Consider the following 20,111-nt stretch of genomic DNA (forward strand, 5'->3'; position numbering starts at 1 on the left):
GGTGTTCTGAGCCCAAGGCTCTGTCTCTTATGCAGCAATTCATCCACCAGGTATAGGCAGGCAAAGTCTTGATTCAGGAATTTAAAAATAAACAATGAAAAACATATTTGGAAGAATATACACAAAAGGAAGAGACCTGAGTGGTTTGGGGGTAGAGTGACAACTTTCTTCTCATAGTATACTCTTTTGTGCCTTTTGGATTTTTTTCCACATCCTTAAGTTTCTTACTCAAAAATTAATTTCAGGGATGCCTGGATGGCTCAGTTGGTTGGGCTGCCTTTGGCTCAGGTCATGATCCCAGGGTCCTGGGATCGAGTCCTGCATCGGGCTCTTGCTGGGCAGGGAGCCTGCTTCTCTTGCTGCCTCTGCCTGCCTCTCTGCCTACTTGTGTGTTCTCTCTCTCTGGCAAATAAATAAAATCTTTTAAAAAAAATTAATTTCAAATATTTAAAAATGAAAATAATTTTATAGAAATATGTCCCACAATAAACTTACCTTAGAAATGAAGTTAATAGGGGCGCCTGGGTGGCTCAGTGGGTTAAAGCCTCTGCCTTCAGTTCAGGTCATGAACCCACGGTCTGGGAATTGAGCCCCATATCGGGCTCTCTGCTCAGCAGGTAGCCTGCTTCCCCCCCTCTCTCTGCCTGCCTCTCTGCCTACTTGTGATCTCTGTCTGCCAAATAAATAAATAAAATCTTTAAAAAATAAAGAAAGAAATGAAGTTAATAAATTCTTGCTTTTAAATAAGTCAGTGAGGGTTCTTTACTCTTCTGATTGTCAAATTTTGCAACATACTTTATGACAATGAATTCTTTTTAAGAATTGCTTTTGAATAAGCTATTTAATGTTTGAAAATTTTAAGCATGGAAGTTTTATCTTATAATATTATAGAAGTCAGTTCGGTCAAATCTTATATTTTCTTCCATCCATTTATGAAATAACTATGTCCTACTATAGTATCTCTTTGTCACACGTCTTATTTAATGGAGCTACAAAGCCACAAAAATAGCCAATCATGCCTTTTAATAAATAGGAAACATTAAGGGCGCCACCTGGGCGGCTCGGTGGGTTAAGACTCCGCCTTCAGCTCAGGCCCTGATCTCAGAGTCCTGGGATGGAGCCCCCCCACTCCCTGCTCAGCGGGAACCTGCTCCACACATCCTACCCGCCCCCCAGCCCCCCACCCCACCTCTCTCTCTCTCTCTCTGCCTTCCTGCCTATTTGTGATCTCTGTCGTCAAATAAATAGGTAAAATCTTAAGAACAAAATAGGAAACATTAGAGGAAACAAATCTTATGTTACTTGTTTCATTACACAAATATGCAAAAAATTACTGGATTGGATTCTCTACTAAATTTACACCAAAAAAAAAATATATATATATATATATATTTTGGGGGCGCCTGGATGGCTCAGTGGGATAAAGCCTCTGCCTTCAGCTCGGGTCATGATCCCAGGGTCCTGGGATCCAGCCCCACATCAGGCTCCCTACTCAGCTGGGAGCCTGCTTCCCTTCCTCTCTCTCTGCCTGCCTCTCTGCCTACTTGTGATCTCTGTCAAATAAATAAATAAAATCCTTAAAAAAATTAAAATTAAAACTAAAAAAATATATTTTGAATGTGCTTCTTAACATTCTTAATTCTTTCTTATAGGTGCTCACTATATGTTTACTTCAAAGTTCCAAGATAAACCACTAAATATAAGAGGAAACCTCAAGATAACACAATGTCCTGTAATGAGAGCATGCAATACTTGATACTGAAATGCCCTATATCTTCAATTCTTTATTATTTCACTACACGAAAGTTCAAAATACAAAACAGCATAGGTAGGAGGTTTCATTTGTAAACAAAGAATACTACACCAAAATGAGAACTATTCAACCATTTCCAAAGATGCAAATTTAAACAAATCCGAAGACTGAGCAATTGGCTAATAACTGACAAGCTGTAAAAATTAAGGAAAATTAAGAAATAGTAACATTTCTAAAGTCTTTTATGTACGGTAAGGAAAAGATACCTTCAAGAGTAGTATCGATGGGGGCGCCTGGGTGGCTCAGTGGGTTAAAGCCTCTGCCTTCAGCTCAGGTCATGATCCCAGGGTCCTGGGATAGAGCCCCACTTCGGGCTCTCTGCTCAGCAGGGAACCTGCTTCCCTCTCTCTCTCTACCTGCCTCTCTGCCTACTTGTGATCTCTGTCAAATAAATAATAAATAAAATCTTTTAAATTAAAAAAAAATAGTATAGATGTATCTCCCCTCTGTCATAAATCAGAGAATTGGAGTAAAATACATTAAAATTTCTACCCATGGTGATGGAATGTTCCTTCAACCTCTGCATTACTCAGGAAGTTGTACACATTTTTGCCTCCAAAATGTCCCATTCCTCCCCTTCTAATCTCAAAGCCACTGCCTTACTTCATTTGCTTATCTCTAAGTGACTAACATGCCTAACTTGCCAACACTTTCTCCATCACAACATTCTTCACACCACCAATCTCAGACACATCTGGTGATGCCTCTCATCAGCTAGAATAAGTACCCCAGAATAATATCTAAATTTCTTAAAATAGTATCCAAGGCTTTCATGATCTAGTGCTCTCAACCTTACTCTCCTGTTTCCTCTCCCACCACATTTATCCTATAGACCTAGATGCCTTTCTATCATCTCGATCTGTAATTCACTCTCCTCCAACATTTGAGATCCTCTAAAACTCAATTTAAATGTCAACCTCCTTCATGAATTGTTTCTCTTAGTGGGATAAACATTTCCCTTCTCTTTGTCCCCCTGCACTTCCTTTAAATTGTTGCTTTAGCGCAGCTCTCAAGCTACTGCTGGAACCAGCTATACAGAAGTGCCTATCTCCCTGTCCTATCCTTCTTGTCTTGTTCATATGTTCCCTTAAAATGCTGAAAACATGTTAAACCATCCAAGTAATATGAACCTCTGTTCTCTAGAAGCTTTCACTCCAATAAAAGAATATATGAATATATATATTTCTTCATAATAATATTAGGGGGCATATTTTATGGTATGTGAATTATATCTCATTTTTTAAAAAATAACAGTAATAAGTGGTAGGAAAGTTAAAGATAATCCTTTCATCTACTTCCTCAGCAGGCAACTCTGATGGTAATAAAAGTTTTTAAGAAGGGAAATATTATTTTGGGTTGGCTAAAAAAACCAATCACTGGGAACTGAGTTCTCCATATTTTTAAATTATAGGTATAGAGAAAAAGCCATCTTTATTGACTTAAGACCTAATAAACTTATTTAGAAACTAGCTTCTGTTCTCTGAGACTCACAGAAATGATCATCTTAGAGCTTTCTTTTGTGTTATCTAGGCCATCCCCATGAAATTAGGTATTTATTCATTCATTTATTTATTTATTTTAAGATTTTATTTATTTATTTGACAGACAGAGATCACAAGTAGGCAGAGAGGCAGGCAGAGAGAGAGGAGGAAGCAAGCTCCCTGCAAAGCAGAGAGCCCAATGCGGGGCTCGATCCCAGAACCCTGAGATCCCGACCTGAGTCAAAGGCAGAGGCTTTAACCCACTGAGCCACCCAGGTGCCCCTGAAATTAGGTATTAAAAAAAAAAAAAAAAATTAAACTCACTTATGACTTGCCTAGGATAGAATCACAAACTGCTTCCAGATTTCTACCTGAACGATCTAAGTATCTTAACTCTGCCTCTCAAAGTGAATCAAGCTAAACCAGGTTTAGAGTGGTTAAGTCCTGCTTCATCAACTTTCAACTGAGAAAGCAGTTCCATTTTAGAAATAAGGTCCACATAAATTGTGTTAGTTATTGTTGTGCACATGTGTGCCCACATATGCTTCTTTTTCTTGGTATCTTTTTTAAAAGTTAAGATATAATTCACATACCATAAAACTCATTATTTTAATGGTACAATCCTGTAGCTTTTAGTATATTCACAATGTTGTGTAACCATCAACCTTATCTAGTTTTAGAACTTTTTCATCATCCCACAGGGAAACCCAGTACCCATTAAGCAGTCACTCCCTATTTCCCCTACCCCTCAGGCCCTGGCAACTACTAATCTGCTTTCTGGGTATGGCTATTCTGTGCATTTCATATAAATGGAACTGAATAATATGTGACCTTTCATGTTTGGCTTCTTTCATTTAACATGTTTTCAAGATTCATCCATGTTGCAGAATGTGTCAGTATTTCATTCCTTTCTATGACTGGAAAAATTCCATTGCATGGATATACCATATTTATCCATTAGTCACCTGACAGACCTTCAGGATGTTTCCACTTTCAGGTTAATACTGCTGCTATGAACATTAGCATACAAGTGTTTTGTGTGAACAATATGTCTTCACTTCTCCCAAGTATATACCTAGGAAAAGTACTGGGTCATAACAATAACTATACATTACTATTTTTAACCATTAAACCATATTAACTTCTTGAAGAACAAACTATTCACACACATTTCAAAGGGCAGTAACAATAGTTTTGCATTCTGATTAAAAGCAAATTGTGCTATGCCTAGAGAAAGAATTCCTTTGAGACCAATGTCTTTAGACGTTAAAGTAAATTCAAGGTCTTAACAAAGAATCCCTTTAAAACATTAAGACATGAAGCCTTTACTACAGTCAAGTTTATTATGGTCATCAAAGGGTTTAAATATGCAAATTTTTAAAAGTGAAAGAGGAAAATAATGACAACTATCAAGTTTATCTAGTGGGCAGTAACTATTTCCACTCACAGCAACTTCCTACTCAGTATCTCCAAGTGGATGTCTAACAGACATTTCAAACTTAATAGGTCTCAAACTGAACTCCTATTCCCTTTGCTCCCCAAACTTGTTCTTCCTGCAAACTTTTGCCTAGACACCAAACCTTGGTCTTAGGTTTGACTCACATATACCCCAGTTGCCAAATCCTGTTGTCGGTATCATCCAAATATATCCAGAACCCAATCACAGTCTGTATCATCCAAATATATCCAGAACCCACTCACATATGACCACCTCTATCATATACATCATCTCTCACCAAGATTACTGCACCACTATGGCCTAGTGTCAAACATAGCCAAAAGAATCCTCTGAAAACCTATGTCAAATCATGTCCCACCTCTTCAAAGTCATCCAATGGCTTCCCAACACTCATCCCTCATTCTGTTTCATTCATGCCAAATACTCTTGGGCCTCAGGGCTTCCCCCCCTCCACCGCCACCAGCCACGATCTTCCCCTTTCATCACATACATTCTTACCTTCTTCAAGTCTTTGCTCACATGTCTCCTCCTCAGTGAAGGCTTCACCTAGCCATTGTATTTAAACTTGCCATATACCCAAATACTCCATTTTTATTTCCAGCTCTGTATCTCTCCAGAACATTTACACCAATACAACCCACACTTTGTTTGTTTCTACTTCAAGAATATAAATGTCATTAGAACTGGACAGTTCTTCTGTTTTGCTTACTGAATTCCCATAACCTTAGAACACAGGCTGGCATATAATGAATGTTCAGTAAATATTTGCTAAATGAATGAACAAATAAAAGGAAACAAAGTTGCTCAGAAAAGAAAAGCTAAACAGAAGTCAAATATTTTTAAGGAACTAATATATTAAATAGAGTAAAGATGGAATGGGAATGGAAAAACACCACTTTTTGAAAAATATACCATTATGTTACTACACTTTGCTTTAGGAAAAATGGCTATCCTTATTTATTTCATTGTTCTCAAAAAGGATCTATCCATTGTCCATTGCCAAGGGCCCTTAGCTTCTGAAGAACTAAAATAAACTCTGGGGATTCTGGAGTGATACGCTTTTCTCAACTGCCACATATACATAGAGCCAAAGACTTTCATGATCTTGGCCTTCTATTAGATCCATTCTCAGGAACTTCACACAGTACACTCATAGGTTTCTTGGCCACCTTCCAAGTAAAACCACTAATTGGGGAGTTTACCTTCCTTAGAAGTAAAATCACAGAAGCTTCAAATGCAATTGATCTTAAGATGATCTATCCCAACCCCTACATAATTTATATTAGAAACCTAAAGTGAGAAATAAAGCGACTTGCTCAAAATATCCTTAATAGTTACACTAAGTATTTTTCAAAAAGTAAGTGATAAGCATTACAAAATCTAAGAGAATTCAGATACTCAGAACAAATCCTCTAAAATCCAAAACAAGACATTATTAACAAAAATTTAGTACAAATGATTACATTTCATAGTATCAATAAGGCTATCTATCCATACATTGGATTTAAAAGATATAACAGAGCCATCAACAGAATTATACTCTGGTATTTGGCAAAGTAAATGATGGACAAATTCAGATTTTTTTTTAAAAAGGCACACCTCTTCTCAAAAGGAGGCTTTTCTTATTGAGTGCTGGAAATGATGAGCATTTATAAAGTCTTCCAAGTACCAAACTTCCCTAAGCATTACTTCAAAGTAACAGCACTAGGATGTTTCTGTGAACCAGTCATTTTCATGTGGGGTTCATAAGGAGTATTATTAAAATCTATATGACTGGGGTGCCTGGGTGGCTTAGTCGGTTGAGCGACCAACTCTCGGTTTCAGTTCCAGTCTTGATCTCACGGTTGTGAGTTCAGAACCATGCTGGGCTCCACGCTAGGCATGGAGCCTACTAAAAAAAAAAAAAAAATCTACATGCTCTCCACCACCACCCTCTCCTTTCCATCCCTGCAATATTCTAATATACCTTTGAGGGAGGTGTGTCCTTGGCACTATTACTCATAAGAGTATACTGTAGCCTTCAAGTGCCTTACAGTGAAAAGAGACTGTGAACCATGATTATAAACCATCTCCCATAATGGTAAAAAAAAAATATGTATTTTCATGGACAGTAATGTCTTTCACAGCCCGCACCTAGTGAAATCTTATCCTGCTTTTCAAGGCTCACCCTTGTCCTCTTTGCTTGAGATTTTTTTCTGACCACTCTATCTCTGGGGGCCCTTTCTTGATGTGAAGACCTATATAGTCTTTGTTATCTGTACCTGCTATTCAGCATTCATCACACACTGACAAGGAACATCGTTTGTGTTGTCATCTTAGTTGTTGGTGACTTTTTCTACCTTTGACTAGAATAGAAGGTCAGAATCCAAGGAGTTATGTAACTGATATTCCTACAGGGGTTTTCTGGAAGGCAAAACATAATTCTCTCACATATGAAAGGGAAGAGTTAGAGGCCCTTAAGGAGTGACTGGATTTAGAATACACAGCACAACCATCACTGAACTGCAATTTTAGAAGTTTTTGGTTTTACCAAACAATGATTCCCAACCTGCGAAAGTAATAAAGATATCCTTTAAGGTCAAAATAGGTTTTAAAAGCCAAAAGCACTCTCTAATAGTAGGTATTAAATAACTCTTAATTGAGAGGATACATGCATCCAAAACTATTAGTACATATATGAGAGTTATGATACTCGTTTGGTTCTCAGAGCACACTTGCTGTGCACAACAAATTGAAGTTCCCCCAAGATCTCAGACTGGCACATGGCTGAATTTTATTGTGCTGTGGATATGGGATATTATTGTCACATTAAAAAGTACTACTACTTAAAAATATTTAGGAGCAAGCAAAATACAGAAAGGCCACAAACACATCCCTCTACTTGCCCCCAACTGCAACTCCACCAGAACTCCAGCCTAAAACCCTTCTGTAACTCAACCCCTCCTCCCATGAAGTAGCACATTTTAAGCAACATGAAACAATTCACTGTTTCAATTAAACTTTTCTTATGGTTTTAAATTAATAAATAACATAGCAAAAGGAGCAAAGAAATTACTATTTTAGATAAAACCAAATAGCAAGTATTTGAAGGTCTATCTCCTATATACTTCCTGATCCTAATGAAATTCAATCCTATTAACCCATTTCATCACCTTTTTAAGAAACAAAGAGGGGGCACCTAGTGGCTCAATGGGTTAAGCATCTGCCTTCAGCTCAGGTCATGATACCAGATTCCTGGGATATAGCCCCCCATCATGCTCTCTGCTCAGCGGGGAGTCTGCTTCTCCCTCTCCCTTCTGCTGGTGTTCACTTTCTCTCTCAAATAAATAAATAAAATCTTTTTAAAAAAACAAGCAAACAAAACAAAAAACTACCAGTACTTTCCAGCAGAGGCATAAATACTATAATAATCATGGGTCAAGCCTTTTGTGCAGTCACCAACAAGAAAGAGCTTAAATAAATGAGCAGTACAGCATCCCATTTAAAGGAGTTAGCCCTAGGCTCAAACCTTGGCTCTGCCACTTATCAACTGTACGATCTTGGGCAAGTTACTTAAATAAATTCCAGATAATTTATGTAAAGTGCTTAATGGGATCCTTGGGAGGTTTTAAGGGCTGAGAAAAATGGTTACTGATTAATTATATCTGATATGTAACAACAAAGATATTATCATAATTTCAAAGCTTCCTTTCAATTCATATTGTCAGAGTTCCTTCTTGTCTGGCTTCGACAGGCCTACTCCAGGTATCATAAACCTCCACTGACCTACATCTGGTTCTGTGACCTCCTGTTCTACCCATGACTACTACCACCGGCAGTCTCCGGAAGTTAGGAAAAACTTGGCAAAACAAAACAGAAGATCACTGGAGTAAAGCAAAACAACAATAAAACCCACTCTGAAACACTGAAATCACTCAAGGAGGAATCACTGCCTTAGAAAGGGAGACAAAGTAAAAAAGAAAAAAAATAAAGTATTCAAATACTCTTAAAACACTTACCTCTAGTTAAACAAATGCTTTTTTTTATTTTAGGACCAAATTTTAAACAACATCATCATTGTCTGCAGAAGCCATGAATAACCGGAACCACTTACGAAACATGCCTTACTAAAATAATTGTCTTTAGCACTTTTGAGTTAATAATGATTTCACCATGACTACACTATTATTTAATATAAAGTCTCAACAACTTCTTGAAGTTTCTCCTTTCCCATGTAATCCAACAAGTGGTGATTTAGTTATCCACCATGTGTTTAGGCCTCCTGATAATAAAGTAATTAAAATTAAGCAAGCCACAAGTCTATTTGGTACTAAAATCCTGTCAAATTCGTCAGTGGAGTCTGGTTTACTCCAGGAGCCAGCTGAGAGTTCTGTGAGAAAAACGTGGGGCTGCTCTACTTGATGCTGGCCACTCAGTAGATGGCACTCTTCCCTTTGAGCCCAAATCCCAAATTAAACCACCTCCAAGAAGCATGTTCTGTGACAGTCAGGTAGGACACAAAACAGGGTTTCTCTCTTCAAAGCACTCTGATAGTCACAATCCCTCCAGAAATGTATTCATCAAAAGCTGATGGTCCAACCAGACACTCTTCAAGAGCCCAGCAAAATTCAGATTATAAAAACATCAAACACAAAATCACCTAACTTGAGTGATTACCAAGTAATCAGCTTTTCAGGGCCTTCACTAGGTCAAGCAGATAGATACACTGTTCTTATTCAAGTATAAAATGTTCCGTTCCTATTACATTCTGCTTTAGAGGTGACAGTCTTTCAGTGACCAAATCATTGTCTATCTAGTATTTCATCAGAGTATTTAGTGATAATAGTTTAGAGAACTATAATTTTTTTTTATCAACATTCACTAAGACAGAAGATTACTTTCATATTACTTTCAACATTTTTTGGTTAAAAATAATTTTTGACACCCACTTAAAAAGAAACATCCTAACACAAAATTACTGTAGATTCAGTTTTACAAAAAAGTGCTTAAACAATATGATTTCTGATTAATAATATGTATTTTAATTTTAGTGCATAATGGCTCCCAACTATTACATTGTAAGTAAGGTTTCTCACACTTCCGTTTCAGAGATCTTTTCTTGAAATTTAGAAAAAAGACAGTTGTAAAGAGGAATGGAAGGAAATTCCTTTTAGTCAACTTTCTAGCTAAAAGCCAAACTTTTCAGCATCAGATGGGAATCACCTTGAACATTCCACCTTTCTCTAGAAGAGCTAAAACTCAGTCCTGGCAATAAAAGGCATAGGAGGAAGGTAAGGTGGAAAGAAAACGGTTTTAAAGATTTAAAAAAAAAAAGGGGGGGGGGGAGCGGGGACAAGGAATAAGACCAATATATCAACTTCATTACCTATCTCTTTCCCCTTTCCACTCTCTGCGCCACTTGTCCTATGCACTTAAAGCCCATTCACCACTCCACTTGAGCTGTGACCATCATCAACCCCTTCTCCCCAGACATTAAGAAAGTAATGAAAAGATTCTGTAAGGGGAGCCTAATAAGACAGATGAGATCAGAAATGGCAATGCAGCTAACAGCGGCTAGCTCTAATTTCTGAAGGATTAAATACAGCATTCTTAAAGAGACCCTTTAATTTGGGACGTAATCCCAAAATACATGTCTTCAGACATACCAAGTAAACCTGTATCCTCTCCATGAGGATACGGAATAAACCCAATTTTTTTTTTTTTTTTTTTTTTTTTTTTTTGTATGGCATTTAGTCATTCCAGATCAAAAGATGACAGGATGAGAATATTGTATGGAAAAAGGAAAAAGGAAATGCTGTCCTTGTACAGGATAACTGAGCCATTGTGGAAGAGCGTCACAGAAACATTGCTGATGGTGACAAATTAAAGGTATACACCAAGTCCCAAGATACTGAAAAACTCAGCACTTCTCCAACCTGATTGCCTTCTACATTGTTGGAATTCCAGCTCCCCTAGCAGGCAACCAACAATAGCCTGGGAGTGGAATTAAACAGTCTCCTGAACTCATACCTGCACTGTCCTTTCCTCTTCCAAAGAGGTAAGGGCATGGGGGAGTTAAAAAAATTATAAGAATAAATTTAAAGGAGGATGATGAGTAGCAAAAAAAATGCAGTGACAATTTCATGTATGTCACCTGCAGTTAGATTTCCATCTTGCTTAATCAATTGCTTGCCTTGGGCACCTGGGTGGCTCAGTGGGTTAAGACGCTGCCTTCGGCTCAGGTCATGATCTCAGGGTCCTGCATAGGGCTCTCTGCTCAGCAGGGAGCCTGCTTCTCTCTCTCTCTCTCTCTCTCTCTCTCTCTCTGCCTGCCTCTCTGTCTACTTGTGATCTCTCTGTCAAATAAATAAATAAATAAATCTTTAAAAAAAAAAAATAAATTGCTTGCCTTAATGACCACTTGTCTTAATGCACCTTGGGAGCATTAAAATTAAAAGTTTTATTAATATATACAGTGTATTTCTTGAGACACTGGTTTTTAAGAACATTATGTCATTTGCCCTTAAGCTTCCAAAAAGTGTTTTAACCCCTGGCTGGCTAGTTGTGAGAAACTGTTATCCTATGGAAGTCATGTAGATCTACTGCAGAAAAAGTGAGTTTAATCATCCCAGGTTCAAACTATAGTCTTGTTTGATGAGGTAGCAATCTTAAATGCTAGTTAATGTACTGCCCATACGCCAATGTCCTCAGGCCTAGTTATGGACAATTTGAAACAAAAAGGCTTCAAAGTTCATCTTAAACCAGGGAGGTCTTACTATTTCCCATTAAGCTTTATCACCAACTTTTAAAAACAAGTAAATGTAAGGCATATGGTGGCAATGCAGGTAAGTCTGTTATCAGGTGAAAGTTCAATTTAGATCTAAACTCATTATAAAGATGTAACTGCACATCAAAGCTTATACGATAACATTCAGCTTTGGCGGTTAAAAGCCAGTCTATACTATCTTTCTAAGAAGGAAATTTATAAGAGCAATAAGCCTTTTAATATCAAAGATGGGTTTCATTCATTTTATACCTTTTGGTGATCATGTTACTACTTTTTGGGTTATACTAGATAACACTGAAAGCCACATTCACTCTTTAAGGTTTCTAAGATACTCCTCATTAAATTGCTCTGTCGTGTAGTAATATCCTAGAAACCTGGGAGATTATTAATGCAGCTTTTCAGATATCTAACAAAAATTAGTTTAAGAAACATGAGACTGATTCTTATTTGTACTATCATCTAAGTTTCTATGGTAAGTTAAACAGTACCATCTTAACATTCAAATATGTGTTCAACTGTGCAATTAACTTAATTTTGAACTGCATTTTGAAACCTGACCAGATATAAAAGATCAGTATTATTAAAATGCACATGAAATAAAGAGCCCATAAACCTTTTTTCTTGTAACACTTAATTTTAATTAACACAATTTGCAGTTAAAATTGTTCATACTCAAATTATTTACTGCATGAATGCCAGGTGAATAATTTTTAACTTTACATGAAAGGTAGTAACCACCCTCAGGTAGGATGGTTATAAACGTGTGTCCATAACTACCTACTGCTAAAAGGAAAAAATTAAATTCATCTACTTACTACATATAAGGGATATGTAAGAGTTAACAGATATGTTTTCTTTCAAGACACAGTCAGTGAAAGACTTCTAACCTGTATGATATAAAGGATTCTAAATATATACAATCCATTACAGTAAAAATTTGAGTTTGTCTTGGCTCTTGGCCATGAGAGCTTAGGCACTTGCAGAACCCGAAAGACTTCACAACAATCTCATCTATAAAATACACTGGAATGGACCCCAAGATCAAATGATAAACCACTGGGGCGCCTGGGTGGCTCGGTGGGTTGGGCCTCTGCCTTTGGCTCGGGTGGTGGTCACAGGGTCCTGGGATGGAGCCCAGCATCAGGCTCTCTGCTCAGCGGGGAACCTGCTTCCCTCTCTCTCTGCCTGCCTCTCTGCCTACTTGCGGTCTCTCTCTGTCAAATAAATAAAATCTTTAAAAAACGAGTTCAAATGATAAACCATTAATACAAAAGACAGGAAAGTATCAGGGCACTCATTTTGAACCTCAATGACCTAATACAGTCTACGACTCCTTAATTAATTTAAAATAAGGTGTCCATGTTTAAAAGAAGGAATAGTACTCTGATTAGACATTTAAAATTTTCTCCTATTCAAACTCTACATATTTAGCACTTCCAAAGGATTTGGAAACAGCACTGAATATTAATTCTAGCTTAAAAATTTAGTATTTATGTATGTGAGAAACAGATTAGTAACCTGGGTCTTCAATACAGCTTGGGCTTTCTTAATTCAACATATGCTTGTTTTTAAACATTTTTTCCTAACATTGCATTTCACTAAACTGTCAACAAAAGGACATTTCAGTTCTCTACAATAATTCTAAACATTACTTAAACCAGCTCCTAAATTAGGTTGTAATTTATTTGCTGGACCTATCAACTACATTGGTGAAGCAGCAACACACAATTCAGTGAGGATGTGACAAAGTACAAATCGCAGTAATATCTTAAAGCTAATTTTAGGAGGCAACTCAGGTAGAATTTAGAACAAATTTAAGTTAAAAATCCATCTTAGCTTGATATGATGCTGATAATCAAAAGATCAACCCTACTGATTCAGTGCAGAAGCAGAAACTCTCCAAGGGAAACTAGTGCCTGCTGGGCCTGGTGGGCCCCAACACATTGGCAAGCTTTAACAAAAACAAATAAATAAATAAAAATAAAAAGGGCTTTAATTATAGTAATTAAAAAAGATAACATACTCTATTCCATATATAGTATCTTAGCTAAACTTATCAAAAGAGAATCCTCTTCCAAAGTCAAAAGGTGATCCTATTTAATGCAGATTAATCACCCACCCTTCATATTTAAACAACCTGTTGGTGGTATTAATACAAAAGGGTGTGGCTAAACAACACAAAGGCATACACTTGCAGTCTTGGAAATACATGGAGGACCTTTCACCAATTTGTAACTACTACTGCAAGTATAATAGCAGGGCCCAGTAGTTACACTCTACAGTCAGACTATGGGTTCAGAACCAGCCTGTGGCACCTACTGCCTATACTCCTTGGGCAAAAACCTTTGTCTCTGTTTAGTCACTGGGTTGTCGTGAAAAATAAATTAATTAAATCATATAAAACTCTGTCTGGCACAGAGGTAGAGGAAATATGGGTTCTTACAAATACTTGCTTCGTCTTCACTTGCTATGTAGTGTGATATAACCACCTTTTGAAACGACCCATTTTATATACTAATGATGATAAACACACAAAACGCTTTACTGAATATCAGACTATACTGTAAACACTTTATATAAAACAACTCAGTATTATGATACTATCATTCCCCAACACTCTACAAGCTGAATTTGTTCAGATTTGGGTTTCTATGCTTTTATAGAATTTCTTCCCTCAATAAAAATGCTTCTCATACCCTGATGACATGCATAAGCGCTGCCCAGTACTGCTAACCAAATGCTTTGCCACAGAACAAATGAAACAGCTAACAATCTGTGTAGGCTGTGTAGGTGTAACAAAACAAGACATGATACACCTACTTCAGGAAGCCTCACAACTGCACAAGTTGAACCCCTCCCTGAGTCCAGATTTTAGGGCTGTGTGAAGGAGATGACGTTATGTCATCTTAGTCTCAAAAGACATTCTGGTTTTACAAAGACCAAATGCACACTTTAAACATCACTTGGGACGCCTGGGTGGCTCAGTTGGTTGGACGACTGCCTTCGGCTCAGTTCATGATCCTGGAGTCCCGGGATCGAATCCTGCATCGGACTCCCAGCTCCATGGGGAGTCTGCTTCTCTCTCTGACCTTCTCCTCTCTCACCTTCTCACTCTCTCTCAAGTAAATAAAAAAATAAAAATCTTAAAAAAAAAAAAAATCACCGAGTGAAGCACATCCTTCCCAGTACAGCATTATTGAAAAAAGGAATTAGAAATAGAAGTGTACAATTTTTTCATTTTTAGAATGTAAAACATTTTGAAATACAATCCTTCTATTATGTAAAATAAATTTCCCATGGTCACCTGTCATGTCAAATGTTAACAAACTTGTTAGCATACATGTAAAAAAGCTACAACATATTGACTGCCGCATGACCAATTATCTCTTAGTTTGCATTTAAATTGAGACATTCAAGATTGATAGGACGCTTGTTCTTTAAAAACTTCTACCAACATGCCAGCACCTGAGGTTAATTTAAAGAGTGAACTCTTTGGATCGGGCACCTAGGTGGTTTAGTCAGTCAGTTAACGGTCTGCCTTTGGCTCAGGTCATGATCCCAGAGTCTGGGGATCTAGTACCGCATCACACTCCTGGCTCCGGGGAGAGTCGGCTTCTCCCTCTCCCAATGCCCCCTTCCCCAGCTCCTGCTCACTCTCCCACTTGCTTTCTCTCAAATAAATAAAATCAGAAGAAAAAAAGCGGGAAGAGAAAAAAGCGAACTCTTTAAAAAGATGAAAAATTAAATGTAGCCAAAGTGGCCATTTTTTTCCTGGCCCTCCCTCTGCAAAATTAAACAGGTCAATTTAAGCAAAGGAAAACACGTTACAGGTCAATTAAAATGCAATCAAGATTTGAATACAAAAAACTTTACACATATGCTCCAAAAGTAAGGCTACAAATGAGTTGGTACCATACCTTACTTATACCAATTTTTTAATAGTCAAGCAACTTAATTTAACGACGGGTTACCCTGCACTCTTACTCTCTTTGCCAACGCTCTCTTGAAAGTCTTCTGAAGCCCAAATTGGGATATACTAAGCACAATGTAGAGGCACTTCATTCCAAGAAAAGCAATCATTTCATACTGCTAAATCAGAAATATTGTATAATTTAACATAAACATGCACACACGTTGACGTAGCTGGTTCCAACCCCTAGGATCTTATCAACTCCTTCACCACACTTGTATATAATCCCAACTCAAAGCCTCCTGGTTGAGTTGAATTCCACTTCTCTCCTTACCGCTACAGTGGTCAGTGGCAAAAGCACAAGTGCCAAAGAAATTAGTGGTTTCACTACGCTCCCATTTTAACCGGGCACCTACTTGCAATTAAATCTCTGCAACAAAAAAGTTCACCTAAGTCCATTCTTGCCAATTTAATAAAGGCCTAGCTTATTCTACCTGTCTCTGTGGTCTTGCCTCAGCTGTAACAGCATACCTCCAAAGAGGCTGGACGTGCCCCAAACACCAGCAAACGGGACCTGCTGCCAACTCTGCTTGTCACCCCAGGCAGGAAGCACAACCTTAACGTGTAGGTGTTCGTAGGGGTGTGTGCGCGCGCTGGGAGGACGGGGGACGCGGACTACAGGAGAGAGGTGGCCGGACGCTTTCAATTAGTAACACAAGTTTTTTAAAATGAGGAAAAACAAAACCAACCAACCTTCCTTCCCTTACCTCCACCTTCTCCGAGCGCGGCCACCTCGGGGGCACACCTTCCGAGCTTAAGGTCCCCAGGTCACCCACGCTTCAACGAGCTCTTGATTTTCAGAACTCCTTTACCCTCTCGAGGGAAACCAGAGGACGCCCAAGAGTCGGGCCCACCCGGCGGCGCCAAGGGGCCCTCCCCCTCGGGTCCACTCCCCTCGGACCAGCCCAAGGCTCCCATTCCGGCCCCCCGGGAAGAAGACGTTCACCTGAGGACGCAGGGGACAGCCAATCGGAAGTCCCCTCGGCCCCGCAAGCCCCCGCACTCCCCGCCCCCGCGCGACCCCCAGGAAGGGTCCCACCGCCCAGCCAGCGCGGGCGCAGGCCATCCCCGCCGGGAGGAGGGGCTCGACGACGGCGCCTTCTCTCCCCTCAGGATTACCTCGCAGCTCGCCTCGCGCAGCTGGCTTTGTGCTCCCTTTCCTCCTTCTCCGCGGCCGCGGGAGCTGCAGCGGCCGCTCGATCCGCCGCCGCCGCCTCTTAAGCGCCGCAAAGCTCCACAGGGGAGGACACAAGGGGAGGGGGCGTGAGGAGGGAGGGACCTGGGCGCCGAGCCCTCGGTAGCAGGAAGCGGCGACACCTGGGTCGCGATGCCTCTAGCTCTCGCTCACTGTTTTTGAAGAAAATAATTTAAACCCCCTTCCTTCCCCTCCCGCCCCTCGACCCAGCGACCGTTACCAGCGGGCCGCTCGCGCTCTGGCGGGACTGGCCGAACGCCCCCGGAGCGTCCTTTGGCCCCGCCCCCTAATCCCCGCCCCAATCCCCGCCCATAGGCCCCCAAGCGCCTCTGGCTCCGCCCCTCGCACCCCCGAACGCCCCTGGTCCCGCCCTTTGGGCCCCCCGAGCGTCCTGACCCCGCCCCTCAGAATCACAGGACGTTCTCGGTGCCACCTCCTCAAGGCTCCGCCCCTTGCGGCCCCTCGCGCCCCTCGCGAGCCTTGCCTCCAGCGGCTTCGGCCCCCTCCCCGCCCTCTAACCACATCTGTGTAGCCGCGGCCGCAAGGACCTACCGGCCCGCCGGGCCTCGGGGAGGGCCTGGCGCGAGGCGGCTGCCTGGCACCTCTTCGGCGTCCTCCTCCGGCTATGCAGTTCCGATCCGTGGCGTCCCCTGAGCGTCAGAGGGGGAAATAACCCCGACGGAAACCCGACTGCCAGGAGGAGGAGGGACGCCTCAGAAATGTCGCCCACCCTAACCTGAGCGAGCCCTCTCCGCCCCGAGGCTGAGCCGCAGCTTTCGGTCAACCCCTGCCGCCTGCTCTGGCAGCTGGGTCTTCAGGGGGCGGCCACGGCTAAGGTTCAGTCTCCGCGCGCCCCCCATAGGAGGGGCCTAGGTTTTCTGCTCAGAGTACTGCCTCTCCGGCGCTTCCTCCCCCTACTCACCTCCCCAGAGGGGCCGGGCAACGGCGCCCTCAGTCCGGCTCCACTTAGGCCGGTGGAGGGTCTTCACCCCTACTTTGGCCCCTGGCTTGGTGACCTTATGAGAGCTGGCTTCTTGGGGGGGAAGAGTCGAGGGAGGCAGCGCCAGCTTTCAAAATGAATTTGGGGCTGGGTAAACTTTGCAACATGAGATGCGATAGCAGGGATGTGGATCCATCCACAGGTGACACTGGGCCCCCTCCCCCTCCGTCGCCCAGACACGTTCCTCATTCCAACCTGTTCTCCAAACAGACCTCCCAGTAATGCACACCTTTCTCTGCCACCCACGATTCGCACATCCCTTCCGCACACGTGTCCTCCACGGACACGCATCCACTCGCAAGCACACCCCTCCAAGCGCCATTCTGGTTATTCATGGTCCCTGGAGTCAACCCCACCCAACCAAACAGAACAAACTTCATTCCCCACCCTTATCTCCCTTCGTTTCCAAGGCCCTGGCGACGGTCCACTTCATTTCCTTCCTCCTCTGCAGACTCTTCCCCCTCAAATACTTCATGCCATCCCCCTTAGCCTCATCCCCTCTTTCTTCCCTAAAAATGTGCTAATTAAAATGTAGTTTCCTCTTCCCACATATGAAGTGTGGAAAATGAATCTTGTGTTGGCACAAACTGTGATTCATTTTCTCTCATTTTCTCTCTCCACTGGACTAAGGCTATAGAAATTTTAGTCTACCACCATCTCCCATCTGCTCAAAATCTAACCATGCCTTATGATTTTTAAATACCCCTGAAGGATCAAGGGAAGGCTTCCTGACTTTGGTGAGAAAATATTTAGAAAATGCTCAGCCTGTCATTTTATTTGGTGTTTAAAAATATCTGCAGTATTTGAGAGAGATATTGGGAGTGGCTGGATTTTTTTTTTTTTTTGCATTTATAAAGAAAAAAAATGAAAAGCTTCTGCATGCATCAAGGTTAGCCTTTTATGAATAGCAAAAATAAATAAATAAAAGTATGTTAAGAGCACTTATCAGACAATAGTCTCCACTATATAGAGCATTTCCCACTCACAGATCTAAACAACCCCCTCCCCAAAGAAGACAAATTAACATAATCCATTTTAAGCATGTCTGATGAGCCATCGTTTCCATGATCATTCCCTTTCCCACAGTTTCTGGACAAAATGGATAAAAGATCGGCTTACCCGCGGGAGATGCAAGGCGTTCTTGTGTCAAGGGTAGTAGACGTGTGTGTCTTCTGTAGGTGTGGGTTCTGCAGTGCTGCACAGGAGCCCACTGCAGCCTCAGACCAGCGGCGGCGGCGGCGGCGGCGGCAGCCACAGCCACAGCAGCCGCTGCAGCTTCTCCCAATGCTGAGTAGTAAAGTGACTTAGTATACTGAGACTCCCCAGTTACCATTAGGCGCTTGCTTATAAAAAAGGAGGCGGAATCTTTCTTAAAGGAATGGGCTTTGTTTCTCCTCTCTACTATTGCTTCATAAGCAGCACAAGCAGGGACTTTTTGGGACTGAGTAAAGCAGTACAGCTGTGGGAGGTCAAGGTTAAAATTGACCGGATGGATGATCGAGGGACTGATTTAGTGCGAATCAATGAAATGCTAGAAGCACACTTGTTTTAAAGAGCCCTGCTAACTTCAAACATTGGGGTCCATGGCAAAAATAAAGCGCTGTGCCTGGAAACCAGTTAGTATTTTGTGCTAATATTTAATTTCCAATCATTTCACTAAAATGATAGCCAAATAAAAGGAGGTTACTAGCATTTAATACAAGAATTCGAAAAGAATAATGAAACTCATTCATGTGACTGGGAGCAGTGAAGTCAAGCCTTCTAACACTAAGCAAACCTGGGATTTCAGCGGATGTTGGTATTAGAAAATGTGTTATTGACAGATTACAATGTGTATTTTTTTAAAGATTTTATTTATTTATTTAACAGACAGAAATCACAAGCAGGCAGAGAGAGAGAGAGAGAGAGAGAGGAAGCAGGCTCCCCGCTGAGCAGAGAGCCTGATGTGGGGCTGGACCCCCAGACTCTGGGATCATGACCTGAGCCTAAGGCAGAGGCTTTAACCCACTGAGCCACCCAGGTGCCCCTCAGTGTGTATTCATGTTATAAAGATTACAGTATTATTTCTGGAAAAACAACAAAAAAATCAATTCTAAACAATAACAGGAGAGCACTGTTCTATTTCAGTGGCAATTCAGAAATCAGCAAAATTAAAATAAGTAGATTAACTTACTTCAAATGCATATGAATCTACTATTTACTAAAATGTAATATGCCCATACAGGAAGAACCTGATCGTCTGCATTATAACTTTAAATTTTATTCAATAATTAATATTCCTTGATTTAAGCAATGAACAGCTGTGATTATTTTCTTCATAGGTAAAGGTAGAGGTGTGGCCTCAAAATATGAGTAGAGAAAAACAGAAAATGTTTTGCAATTTTCCTTGCAGGGCCTTTGTTATCTACAGCTGTGATCTTGAACTAA

The 20,111-nt window shown here is 40.7% G+C and overlaps 1 protein-coding gene across 4 annotated transcripts in view; it reads right to left on the reverse strand.

The window, feature by feature from the left end:
- ADD3 (adducin 3) overlaps positions 1 to 18,989 on the reverse strand; it is a 124,228-nt gene extending 105,239 nt beyond the window's left edge. For 3 of the 4 annotated variants that reach the window (XM_004763879.3, XM_004763875.3, XM_004763876.3), the window contains exon 1: positions 16,609 to 16,946. The gene's annotated coding sequence lies outside the window, so the exon portion shown is untranslated. Of the gene's footprint in view, positions 1 to 16,608; positions 16,947 to 18,803 lie in introns of those variants that run through there. The other variant, XM_004763877.3, reaches the window with a different exon arrangement.
- Positions 18,990 to 20,111: the final 1,122 nt, after the last annotated feature.

The sequence above is a fragment of the Mustela putorius genome, unplaced genomic scaffold (assembly GCF_011764305.1).
Source record: "Mustela putorius furo isolate JIRA1106 unplaced genomic scaffold, ASM1176430v1.1 tig00003909_pilon_pilon_pilon, whole genome shotgun sequence".
Lineage (NCBI taxonomy): Eukaryota > Metazoa > Chordata > Mammalia > Carnivora > Mustelidae > Mustela > Mustela putorius.